At 32.2% G+C, this 12,059-nt stretch overlaps 1 long non-coding RNA gene across 1 annotated transcript in view; it reads left to right on the top strand.

Annotated features, from left to right (window-relative positions):
• The first annotated feature begins 1,709 nt into the window (after positions 1-1,709).
• The window catches only part of LOC309611588, a 242,378-nt gene continuing 232,028 nt past the window's right edge, over positions 1,710-12,059 (top strand). The window contains exon 1 of the long non-coding RNA XR_014234611.1: positions 1,710-10,708. This is a non-coding gene — a long non-coding RNA (uncharacterized lncRNA). The remainder of the gene's footprint in view (positions 10,709-12,059) is intronic.

The raw sequence follows: 12,059 nt of genomic DNA on the forward strand, positions 1-12,059 counted from the left end.
ACAGAAGGAGGAAAGGACTCCATACATGATTTGATGAGAGGTGGAGTCACCAATACATAGTAGGAAGGGGCAGACAGGCAAACTTGGAAATATGAAAAAAAAAAAAGAAAAAAAAAGACAACCTGGGATATGTTCTATGGAAATTCAGACTTTGGAAAAGGGGGTGAGGAGATGGAATAATTTATTGCATGCATTTTATTCAATACACTTGACACATAAAAAATCATAATAGAATTACTTTCTTCAATCAATGCTTCAAAATATCCCAGCAGCAAAAAATATGTAACAACCCCATTTTTCAAAGCCATCTGGCCATGAGCTTAGTTTGAGGTTGAAGTTCCACTTCCATGTGTTAAGCAGAGTGACAGAGGAATGCTTTTGTTAAAAACTGCAGTCTATCTCCGACTTCTGGAAGTCTAAGCAGATATATTAGTCTTGAATTTTCTTTTCTTTTTCTCCCCTTCTTATTTTTTAAAAAGTTGTATATCTTTATGTCTACATCCCGAAATAATTCCCTAAGAGTTAGAAACAGGTGAAAAGCCTTGTAGGATGATCCATGCTCTCAGCTGCTTTAGATTAACTATGAATAACATGCCTTTCAATGGAATTAGACCTAACAAGGTGCACGTGGAGATGATGGGGCCACCTTGTAACCACATTGTCTAATCTCTGCTAGTTGGCATTTCAAACAATTGATTTGACCTTTGATTTTGATGGCTGACTGGCACAAAGGATTTCCTGGCCCAGCTACCAACTTTCCTGAACATGGTGCTGTGACCAATATTTTAAAACTAATGAATAAATTAAACAAAAGGGAAGTCTCCCTAAGAAATGATGGGTGGGGGGCTTGATGTTAACAAGCCCTTTACTATTAGAATTAAACTGTAGAGTGAGAAACACTTCTCCTCTTACTATTGATTTTCAGAATTATTTTCATATCTCAATTATTTTGGAGTTAAGTGCTAAATTTCACAAAAATAAAATTTGATCTGCTGCAGTACTATAGACATAGAAAAAATGAAACAGGAACACCAAACAGGAACACCATGTCCACATTCTTGAGGACACATATTTTCCAAAAGCAAATAAAACTAATTGCACTTGTCTGTCCAGGGTGAAGGCGTTTTAAAGGAATGTGGTTTGGTCTCTTTAAGCTCTTTATAAATAAATAAAGGGGTCTAATTATTCCAGATTGTCCTCTTTAAATCAACAAGACCATGAAGTGTACAATATGTAGTTCAATGTGGGTGTCAAAGTTAACATGGGTAGATGATTACCCCATTTTTAGCATTTCCTTCCCAGAAGAATTTTAAGGAGAGTGCTTATTTTTCAAGAGTACTTAAATATGACTTAATCCAGAGAAGTCTGTGACTATATGTTGGCAAGCTAATGTTTTGACAAGAAATAAATCAATGCATGTGGACATGGGTGATGTATGAATCTCCCCAATAAAGCATTTCGTCAAAATATGTCTTTCAAACCTATATTTCTGTCATAATTCCTGGGCCAAATGTTTAATGAACAGTTTATCTAAACACTACTGTCAAGAGAGACTATTATTGGCTGTCAGCTTCCCACACGTAAGTGATTAATAAAGTGACAAACTCAAGATCAAAGCTCTCACGGTCTAGGACAGATTTAGTAGTGAGTGTATAAGACATGGGTTTTTGAACATAGATTGTGCCCCCAGATCTCATCAGACGAACATCTACTATTTAATATACCCCCTCTGTTCTGTCAGCACACTGCCTAAAATATTTGAGAATAACATTTGGAAATTAGAAGATGGTATCTCACCATGTTGCCTGGACTAAAATAGAAGATAATTCACATGTGCATTAAAAAGGAATTCAGAGCTAGTTGTTGATCCTGAATCAGAATTCATGGTAATGTATTTTTTTTAACTTACAAACACAAAATACATATAATTTATTATATTTATTGCATCCAATACATATTAAGTAAATAAAAACATTTTATTCATTGAAATTTCATGAAAAGTAGAATCTCAGAGATTGTCAAGGAAATGTTAATGTTCCCTTGATAAGAATAAATGACAATAATTTTTCCAGTGGACAACTTTCAAATTTTCAATATTATTATTTAACTTTATTCAGTAGTCAATAACTTTAAACAATTTGAAAATGTGACTTTGAATTCAAAGCCTTTTCTAAGTGTGTCAGTACTGCTTGTTATGACATTAGTAAACAGAAGTTAATAACCTAAATTCATTTATTTATGAAAGATACGTATACTACTATGATAAAAATTATATCAACTTTATTGGCTAATATATGGAGCATACCAATTGAACAAAATATATGTTTTCCTTCATATTTCAAAGAGAGTTTTTTTAATGTTTAAATCTACAAAATTGTACTTAAAACATTAAGAGTGTTAAAAAGTTTTCTTTTGTGAAGTGAAAAACTATTTTGTTTCTGGCTGCATATATGTAAATTACATAGAATGACATCTCAAGAAAAGCATAGGCGTTTATCTGTTTAATATACTATTTTCTATTTATAGATACATTGAGTTTGGACTGAAATGGCTTAACTGTATCAATCTAGTTTGCATGTAAATGAATTAATGACACTAAACTATATTATCTTTTGTAATTATAAAAGAGACATTGTGACAAAGGTCACTGATTTCACAATGCATAATAAATAAATGTAGTAGAAAATAAAATATTTAATTAACCTAATAACATCATTTAAATTATTTTTGTTCCAATTCAAATGAATTCAAATTAACGGCATCCTCTTTTAATTTATTCATTCTGCAGCAAGTTTGTTTTATGTGGCATGTACTGATTTGAAAAAGGTAATGTTACATCAACTTCAAACCAAAAAAGCTAATGAATTCTAATGGATGAGGGAGCAAAAAAGCCTAGGTTTCAAAATGCTTTTGTTGTGAAAATATCTCTTGTGCCTCTCATCAGGCATCAGGAACTTGTGAGTTCTGGTTATCACTAATTTGGGGAAAGACAGTCCAGCCAATGGACCAGCCGTGACAGTAAGCGCTGGCCCCATGTGCCAAAGGTCCAAAAGAAATCAGGCATTAGGCCTAATAAAAATCAGGTAGTGTACCTAATAAAAGTCAGGCAACAGGCCCAATGAATCTTAGGCAGTGCAACTCATGAAAACCAGGCAGTGGGCCTAATGGGAGAGAGGCAACAGGCCTAATGGAAATCAGGCAACAGGCGTAATGAGAAATGCCATAGACTTCATTTTGGTTTGTCTCTCCATGGCAGTTTGTACTCTGGTCTCTTAAGCAGACCCACTCAGAAACATATTTGAGGAATATTCATCTAAGTGCAAAGTCATAGGAAAAGGAAGTGCAATAGTATATAGGGTAGAGCCAATGCACAATGTACCTGCCTTATTGAATTGTTTAAGTACTATGAATTTGAAAACCATCAAGGCTAGCATACACCATCACAGTGGTAGTTTTTAATTAATATGTCACAACTCTAATTTGAGATTTATCCTGAGTTCCTATCTTTTAACCATGCCCTAGTCAGCCTTTTTACAGCTGTTTATTTATTTATAGCAATTTATTCAATCATTCAATAAGCATTTACGAGAATCTACATGGCATGTATAGACCTGGGCCTAAAAAAACACAACAAGTTCCAAGCTTTCTAATATTTGATATTTAGATGGAAATGGAATTGTTTACATAATTTCCATGGTTCCTTAAATTTAAACGAATACGCAAAATATCAGGAGAGATTTCAGCCTTTCATTAATTATTTCGGAAACTCTTCAGATGTTTCTGTGCAAGGTACTGAGCGACAATGGTGAAGAAATCTATATGAGCCTTTCTCTGCTGAGATTTTTAGTTCAGTGGGGGAGGAGGACAATAAATAAGGAGTTATAAACTACAAATTGTGGGAAGTGCTATAAATGAAATAAACAGAGTATTATGATAGGTTGTACTGGCGCAGGAAGACCAAGGTTTAGTTGTGTGGAGGAAGGCCTCTCTAGGATGAGAAGTGCTACAGACTGTGAAGGCAGGGATTAACACTCCTGACCCAGACACACTGAAATCAAGATGGTGGCTGGCAAGATTGAGGGACTAAAATATCAGTTTGGGTCATCAATTGTCAATGAAATGGGCAATGTGAGATATAGTTTAGGGAATATATAGATATATAGATATATATGTACAGTTTAGAGGCAAATATGCCTCAATTCAATTCCTGGTTCTTGTGTTTATTAATTTATAATCAAAGGAAACATATTTATCCTCTTTTAACTTTATTATTCTTCTTGTACCTAGTACATAGTGTTATGACCTGTATGACCTATAATGGGTAAGGACTGAAGCAAAATATATTTTTGTATTCTTTCACTTATACATTTCAGTTTGATATATACATATATTCAGTTAAAGTTAATTTTTTTAAATTGAAGTATAGTTGATTTACAATGTCTTGTTAATTTCAGGTGTACAGCACAGTGATTCAGTTATAAATATATATATTAGATAAATATTTTTAAATTTTAAGACAAAAAACAGAAAAGCTGAAGCCAACTTTTTCATAAGCAATTGAAATGTTGATTTTAATCTTTGCCAATATAAACATAACATTGGCAAGACAATATTATAGTAAATATGAATCATGAAAATTAAGAATAGGTCTTCAATGTGGTATGATGAAACAATCACTTTAATTCTAAAATTATTTCTAAATTCTAAAATGATTTCTAAATTCTAAAATTATTTCTAAATTCTAAATTCTAAAATTCTAAAATTATGTCAGTGTTCCAGCAACAGAATCATCAAAGATTATGGCTGTATGCAAATGTGACCTAGAACCATATAGTAATGAAATATGTACTGCACATAAAATATGTCAAATTTTATGTGATTTCAATTATATTAATCAATCTAATTTTGCTTACATTGGGTCTAGAATTAATATTAGAGGAAAATAACAGCAAGTGTTTGGGACATGATACATTCTTTTCGACCTCAAGTTGAATTAGAACAAACCCCACAATAACACAGAATAATATGTCTGATGTGGTTTTCCTTCAGGAGATATGGAGTTTTTAGATTTTACCAAGTCGCTTGGAAGGTGTAGCGTTCTTACATTGCCTGGAGTCAACTTTGAGCAACTTCGCAATTTACTGTAGGGGATCTTCAACAAAATACTGAAAATGGGAATGTTTTGGGGACAAGTAGGTTTCTCTAAGACGTCAATACGAGATCCCCGATGGGGAGAAGGAAAATGTAAATAATATATATCTGTAATACTGCAATATGTTAAAAAGTATTAATAATAAAAAATTTTAAGTAAAAAAATGAATCCTTTATCAATTTCATTGAGAGAATTAGGACTACGTCTAAAGAACAAACAAAAGTACATGAGAGATTAACAAACTCTCTATTTAGCCCTTTTATTTACACACTTATTCTGAAGTTTTTTTTATTTGCTTGATGTAAGATGTTGTGACTTGCATAAAGTCATCCATGACAAAAAGTAAATGACTTTGTGTTTATAGTTCTAACATTGCCCTCTACCTACATTCAGTTAATCAATCATTTACCATCCATCCTTCCATTTATTCAATAAATACTTATTCAGTGTCTATTATATGTCAGGTATAATTATATGTGTGGGGATATGGTCATGAACAAAAGAATCAAAAGTGCCTGTTCCCCTTCCTCCTTTTTTTTCCATATCTAATTTATAATTGATACTGTATACTTCTTGTTGCATTATGCTGGGAGACATATTGTCTTTCAACAGTGTTCATACTGATCAGTGGATTCAAATGTTTTCAGCTTAATCCATTCATTATAAAGTTCCCCACTGGACTTTCTTCATGGTTTTAGCAGTCATTGATGATTGTTGCCTAGAATCCATTCATTTATTTGTTGTTATAAAATAGTAATGTTTTGATTCTTTCATTACTTCTGCATTTTATAGAATTCTTTTGTAAAGAACAACTTTTCCTATCAATTAGTCTGTTTTCATGAAAAAAAAGTTTGTTTAGGAAAGATAGGTGAGATGCTTGGTTCGTACCCTATATTTGTGTTTGCAGAATAAGGAGTTGATTCCTTGAGACAGGGAACCCAAGGTAAAGTATTTTTTTTCTTTTCAGTATCATTTTAAACTTAGGAGTTTAAACATATTTGATATGTTTAAATACATTACAGTCTTTGCTCTTTTTGATGGTTAAATTGTTCTGTTTTTAAAGTTAACTTCTAGGACTCTTTAAAAAGGCCCTAGAGCTCCCTTTCTTTTTTGGTAAAATAGGAGTTTTCAGACTCATGGAATTCTCACAAGTCTGAGGTGACCTGTTTCTCCAGGAATCCCTGGTTCCTTTGTTGAAAGTGGTATTAAGAGACCACATTACAGGTGCTGGGAGTATTCATTGTTACATGACTACCCTTTCAGTGGACAAAACTAGGATCAATTTTGCTGGTTGTTTTTTCTAAGAAATCAACCATAAATTCATACCGTTATTTCTGATTCAGATTTAAGATCGAATGGTTTTAAAATTTTTAAAAATGTTGATCTTTATTCCTATTGATCTTTTATTCTCACTGGTGGAGACAGACAATTCAGAAGCCTCTAACGAGTGTTACATTTTATTTAATCAATGGTTACCCTTCATATTAGAAGTAGAAATAGAATATAATTCTTGAAGGTGCTTATGGTTTTTTTCTGGAGACACATTGGTCTTCTCAACTCTTCTTATATAAAATACTATTTCAGAAATAAAATCATCCTTTACTTAATATTTCATGGCAAGAGACAGTCAATTAAACATGATTATACCACCTTTAATCTTTTAAATCCTGCAAAAATAAGTATTTCATTTGGATGTCATTATCATCTTGAATTCATAATGGCCAAGCAAACCTCTCATAAAGATGACAGAATTTCTACTAATTATCTAAAAAAAAATTAATGAATAGTCCTATAACAATTTATCTTAAATTCCCTTCTGAATAATTACCACTGTGATTCACTAAGAGAAAGAGGCAAAAGAGAAGACATACTTTATCATATCTCATTGTTCTTTTCTTCTTGAGATATTTAGTCATAATATAAATTATTTTAATGCGGATATATAATTTAATGAAACGAAAATTGCAATGATGACAAATGCATAAGATTTTAACTGCAAGTAATAATACTCAACAAAAAATCTTTTATTAAAGCATGTAAAAAGCCATCTTAAATAATAATGGAAACTATGGAAAATTGTGGCATTACTTCACTCTTAGGAAAGCTCAATCTCTAAACCATCTATAATTTGAGTGAGGGTTCTATCAAGTAAGGTGGTGTTGTTTATTGTGGACATTACAAAAAATAAATTCCAAGGCCATTCTTTCTTTTAAAAACCTGAATATGTTGCTATATATTAGCTGACTATAGTCAAAACCATATATAAATATTTTCAGTTGTAAAATGTGTCAAATGTTGTACCTGAATGAGTATTCTATGTTAAATAAATGTATTTGTAGGAGTTGAGCAACTGATATATTGGTGTAATATTGACCAATTAGATGAAAATCATAGTTTTTCACACACCTAAATTTTGCCTATGTTGCAGAAACAACTATATTTCCCTGAAGGAGGAAAACATAATTAAAATTCAGAATGGTACTTTTTTGTTAACGTGACAGGAGATTGGTAATACCTAAAAGGTTGCACAGTAAAAACCCATGAAATCAAATATAAGAACAAAAATATGCTAAAGTGCTGGAAAATAGTGAAAAGAGGGCCAATTATCAACATGTGGTGCAAATATTCACTAGTTCCAACATTGATGTGGTTGGAGCAATAACTAATATTCTGGATTATGTAGAGCAATAAGGTCTACCACTTAAATAAGATTTGATTTATTCTTATTCACTGAGACATAAGTGTCACTGATCAGAGATACTGACTCTCCATTCCAAATTCCCACTGATGAAAACCTCTGACCCAAACAGGGTTAACTATCTTTACCCTTTATCCATTAACCATTTTCTTTTTTCATCTGTTTGAAGATTAACAAGCATAGTATAGTGCAAATATATTTTAGTAATAACCTTATTAATAGTGTTATGTATTTTAATCATAATAATAATTGTTAATATTATTAATTACAATTCCTGTGTGGTTTAATTTTTTTTTAACTCTTGAGGGTACACTATCTCAGGCAATGTACTAGCCACTTTCATTCTATTGTCATTGTCACAGTTACACTAAAGATAGGAAGAATAGTATCTTCATTGTACAGGTGAGGGGACTGAGGAAACTAAAACTAACGAGTGATTAAGTTGGAATTTGACTTTAGGTCTGACTGAACCACTCTAGGAGGAGAGAGACAAAGAGAGCCAGAGGAAAGTGCAAACATGAGAGAAAGAAGGGCAAAATGGTGATAATGCAAGCATAATATATTCTATAGAAACATGCTGAATTTAGATAGATCTCATTTTCTTCATATACAAATAAAAAAAAAAAAACCAAAAAAATGTCTTCTATAAATATTTCTGTTGGACACAGTAATCAAATGTTATCCAGAATATGTAAAGAAATTTTCATGTTTCTATGTGTTTTAAATAACCATTTTTAGAAAAGAGCTTTTGTATTCTGCACTTTTCAAATTCAATGAAAGAAATGTCTTTATAGGTTTAAAGAAAGAAAAAAAAACTATTTAAAATTATACTGAATTAGGCTGACAACAGCAACAATAAAAAAAAAAAAATCCAGTGAAAGGATCCAGAAATCCAATAAAAATTCAACTGCATATTTGAGGTGAGTGAAAATGATCTTACCAAAATTGTGATTTCACACCTCCCAATATATAGGAAGGAGAAGAAAAATATGAAAATAATAGAAAAAAAGTAATAGATAAGAAAAGGAAGAATTGACTAAATAACTCCAGTCTGTGAAAACTAATGTTCCTGAAGAAGAAATCAGAATAAAACTAAGAGAAGCAATACTGAAAGAATTAAATTATTAAAGAAAACTTTCATGAGATAAAACTTTTCTGAACACAGACCTACTAGAGAATGGACTTGAGGACACGGGGAGGGGGAAGGGTAAGCTGGGACAAAGTGAGAGAGTGGCATGGACATATATACACTACCAAACGTAAAATAGATAGCTAGTGGGAAGCAACCACATAGCACAGGGAGATCAGCTCGGTGCTTTGTGACCACCTAGAGGGGTGGGATAGGGAGGGTGGGAGGGAGGGAGACACAAGAGGGAAGAGATATGGGGATATATGTATATGTATAGCTGATTCACTTTATGTTGCAGAAACTAACACACCATTGTAAAGCAATTATAATCCAGTAAGATGTTAAAAAGAAAAAACTTTTCTGAAATTTCAAATTAATTAGTCAATTGTCAAAATAAATAAATCAAACTCTTATTTAGATATTATCAGATAACTATTTAGACTTTAAAGTACAAAGAAAAGTATTCTAAATATATGCAAGCAAAAGGAAAAGACAAATGTTATATATACAGAAGCAAAAATCTTAATTTTAGAGTTCTCTTGGGAGATTAAGAATATTTAAAGTAAATCAATTATTTTCCACAGAAAATCAAGGGATAAACTCAAATATACAATCAAGATGTTGTTCCTATAGTAATGAAATAGGAAGATAATCTCAAATAACTGAGAATCCATAAAACACATTGCTTCTATTCCCTTACTGAAAAAAAGTTTTTTGAAGATATATTTCAGCTAATGGGAAGAAGATTAAAAATAAAAACTCAAGATCAGGTAATGTTTTTTCTATAAAAGTAAAGGAAGGTGTGGCAGCATTGCTTTCAGTTAAAGAAATAGAGTTAAGTATAAAATATTGTAAATATGGTAACAAAATGTAAGCAAATAAAAATTCTTGTGATTTTTTTTTTTTAATAGCTACTTTATTTATTTATTTATTTTTGGCTGTGTTGGGTCTTCGCTTCGTGTGAGGGCTTTCTCTAGTTGCGGCTAGCAGGGGCCACTCTTCATCGCGGTGCGGGGGCCACTCTTCATCGCGGTGCACGGGCCTTTCACTATCACGGCCCCTCCTGTTGTGGGGCACAGGCTCCAGACTCGCAGGCTCAGTAGTTGTGGCTCACCGGCCCAGTTGCTCCGCGGCATGTGGGATCTTCCCAGACCAGGGCTCGAACCCGTGTCCCCTGCATCGGCAGGCAGATTCTCAACCACTGTGCCACCAGGGAGGCCCTTTGTGATTAATTTTTATGAATAAAAATCTTACTCTATGACCCCAGATTACATTTACAAAGTAGAAAAAGTTGACATGAAAGGAGAAAGAGAAATTAAAAGTATAAAAAATTATTTTTAGTTCTTACTTTTGGTTATCTGCTACCAAATAACTATAAAATATCAAAACGAAACCTGTAATCTATATAAAAAGAAAGTATAGAGGCTTCCCTGGTGGCGCAGTGGTTGAGAATCTGCCTGCCAATGCAGGGGACACGGGTTTGAGCCCTGGTCTGGGAATATCCCACATGCTGCGGAGCAACTAGGCCTGTGAGCCACAACTACTGAGCCTGTGCATCTGGAGCCTGTGCTCCGCAACAATAGAGGCCGCGATAGTGAGAGGCCCGCACACTGCGATGAAGAGTGGCCCCCACTCGCCGCAACTAGAGAAAGCCCTCGCACAGAAACGAAGATCCAACACAGCCAAAAATAAATAAATTAATTAATTAATTTAAAAAAAAGTATAGAAAGTGATGATAAAGTATGGAGAAAACAAATAAATAAAACTAGAGAATATTATGACAATAGGTATAACAGATCTTAAAATGCCTATATCAATTGAAATATTTATACAATGCATATTACTGTACAAAATAGACAAAACTAGAAGATAAGAAGACCCTAAATTATTAAAAATGATTAGGTAAGGCATATTATAGAAGACATTAATTTTTCATATATTTTCTTAAAAGATTTTTTTAAAGCTACAATATGAGACCTACTCCCAAAACTCAGTTACAATATTTAACAAAAGGGTAGTGGGCATGGGTGAAGATATTTCAGATATAAAAGATAAAACAGTAAGTCAGCAGTGCTAATTTTAATATAAAATTGAATAGGGAATGGTTTAAAATTGAAGGATAAAGATAGTTCTGTTGATAAAAAATAAATAATAATAAAATAAAAATATATCAACAGAATTAGTTTCATCCTTCAATTTTAAACCATTCTACTTTATACAAAATAAACAGTCCTTTGAAAGAAGACGCTGACTCAAAAAGCATACAATTTTTTCTTTATTAAACACATTCTTTAAAATTTATGAAATCAATTATATAATGCGCTCTAACTTTAAAATTTTGAATTATATTACTTACATTTCTAACAATTTTGAGGTCATGATATTCAGTGCAAGATAGTAAAACACATGATTTTACTAAATTTTACTTCCTATAAAGTAGCATATGTGACAACCCCTTTACTCACAACACATATAACTTGAAGGCAAAAATTTAATCAAAGAAGAAGGAGGAGGAAAAGGAGAAGGAGGTGAAGAAAGGAAAGGAAAGGGGAAGAAAAATACTATCCAGATAACTGGAAATGTAGCAAAATGGGGTATTACAGTTGTAAAGAGTTTTACCATTAAAAAAAGAAAAAAGAATAAATTTAGCATGAGAACAGTCCTTAGCACATTTAGTGCTATAAGTGTGAACTATTCTTATTGTAATTATTAATGTTAATGAAATGAAAGATGCAATTTTTAACATTATGTTAGTAAATAGCTCTTAAAAGTATAGAAACATATTTGATATGTTAATGAAGAAGCAATACACAATATTGACAATTTAAAAGTTGCACAGAAAAAAATGAATTATATGTTCAAATGATATTTGTAATTCCTCTATAATTGGTTTTCACACTGAAACCTATGTAACCTTGGGGTACATTAAGACTTTCTGTGGTATATAAAGTGTGGAGAATTTTAAGGAAATTAACTGACAATGTTCTTTCCATTTTTGAAAACCAAGAAGCTTGGAGCTGGCTTTTGAGGTATTTTATTTCATCCCTGGCTGAGCAAAAGCAGTAAAGGAAGGGATTTTT

This window comes from Balaenoptera borealis (genome assembly GCF_965194805.1).
Source record: "Balaenoptera borealis genome assembly, chromosome: 1".
NCBI classification, from domain to species: Eukaryota; Metazoa; Chordata; class Mammalia; order Artiodactyla; family Balaenopteridae; genus Balaenoptera; species Balaenoptera borealis.